Source organism: Saccopteryx bilineata, chromosome 3 (genome assembly GCF_036850765.1).
Source record: "Saccopteryx bilineata isolate mSacBil1 chromosome 3, mSacBil1_pri_phased_curated, whole genome shotgun sequence".
NCBI classification, from domain to species: Eukaryota; Metazoa; Chordata; class Mammalia; order Chiroptera; family Emballonuridae; genus Saccopteryx; species Saccopteryx bilineata.
Window position 1 is genome coordinate 58,204,040 of NC_089492.1, and position 1,400 is coordinate 58,205,439.

The window sequence follows — 1,400 nt, forward strand, 5'->3', positions numbered from 1 at the left end:
TTTTCTGTGTATTCCTCTTAAAGTATTAACATTCCCCAGGGTTTCATCCTTTTTGCCTTGATTTTCACAACTTCTAAATGATTTGTGAATGACCTCACTTGCACTCATGACTTAAACTGCTATTACAAGATTGATTAATCTCAAATTTATATATTTTTCATAAGTCTAATGAACTATCTAAAAGACATTTGCACTACTCAGTCCTCTACATCTCAATGGCAACATGTTTTACCGAACCTTATTCTCTTTTTATATTCCAAACAGCCATCTAGTTCTCTCTTAAATCCAGTTATTCTTTTTTTTTAATTAATTAATTTTTTTTTCTGAAGCTGGAAACGGGGAGGCAGTCAGACAGACTCCCACATGCGCCCAACCGGGATCCACCCAGCACGCCTACCAGGGGGTGATGCTCTGCCCATCCGGGGTATTGCTCTATTGCAACCAGAGCCATTCTAGCACCTGAGGCAGAGGCCACAGAGCCATCCCCAGCGCCTGGGCCAACTTTGCTCCAATGGAGCCTCACCTTCGGGAGGAGACAGAGAGGAAGGAGAGGGGGAGGGGTGGAGAAGCAGATGGGTGCCTCTCCTGTGTGCCCTGGCCAGGAATTGAACCTGGGACTCCTGCACGACAGGCCAACGCTCTACCACTGAGCCAACCAGCCAGGGCCAAATCTATTTATTCTTAACTCAGACCTGCAGGGTCTGTAACTACCCTGCTTCAGTCATGCCCACCAAAAATCTACCCACACTTTCAGTGTATTCTAACTTGCTGGTACCTCTGGAATCCATATTTTCCTTCCATTCACCACTGCTACTGTCTTTGTTCTAGCTCTCAGAGTATATGGCCTGGATCATTTAATAGCTTCTTATATAACCTCTCTGGAACAAATTTGATTTTCTCAACTATTTCCTCCAAGTTGCAAACAATGTTTTTACAAAACCACAAATTTGATCACATTATATCACTGCCTTAAACATTTCAATAATTTCCTTTTGTTTCAAAATAAATTTCATACTCTTTAGCTCATATCCTCACTTGATTTCCTGTTGTGTATTATTTCAGACTGATTTGTAAAATGCCTGGCTGCTGTGTCCTTCTCCCGAAATAGCTTTACAGTGTTGGCCTCCTGATAATGAATTCCTTGTACCAGGCTTAAGCTCCAGTGTGATATTACAAATGTGGAATCTTACACTCTCCTTTCCCACAGTAGACCATTCTGTTTAAGAAGAGCTCTTAAGAAGAGCTTTACTCTAACATCCTTGACAACATCTTTCCACAGATTTCTTCAATGCCCAGCACCCATGCCTTCCACCTCAGAACTCTCAAATTACATCTTTAACATTATTGGCCCTTGAATTCCTCATCTGTGATTGGAGTGTATTGGTCTATATATCTTTTTT

General features: G+C 41.6%; 1 non-coding gene across 1 annotated transcript; it reads right to left on the minus strand.

The window, feature by feature from the left end:
• Positions 1 to 590: 590 nt before the first annotated feature.
• On the minus strand, positions 591 to 666 carry TRNAD-GUC (transfer RNA aspartic acid (anticodon GUC)). Its single transcript has one exon. It is a non-coding gene; the product is annotated as a tRNA-Asp (tRNA).
• Between the last annotated feature and the right edge of the window lie 734 nt (positions 667 to 1,400).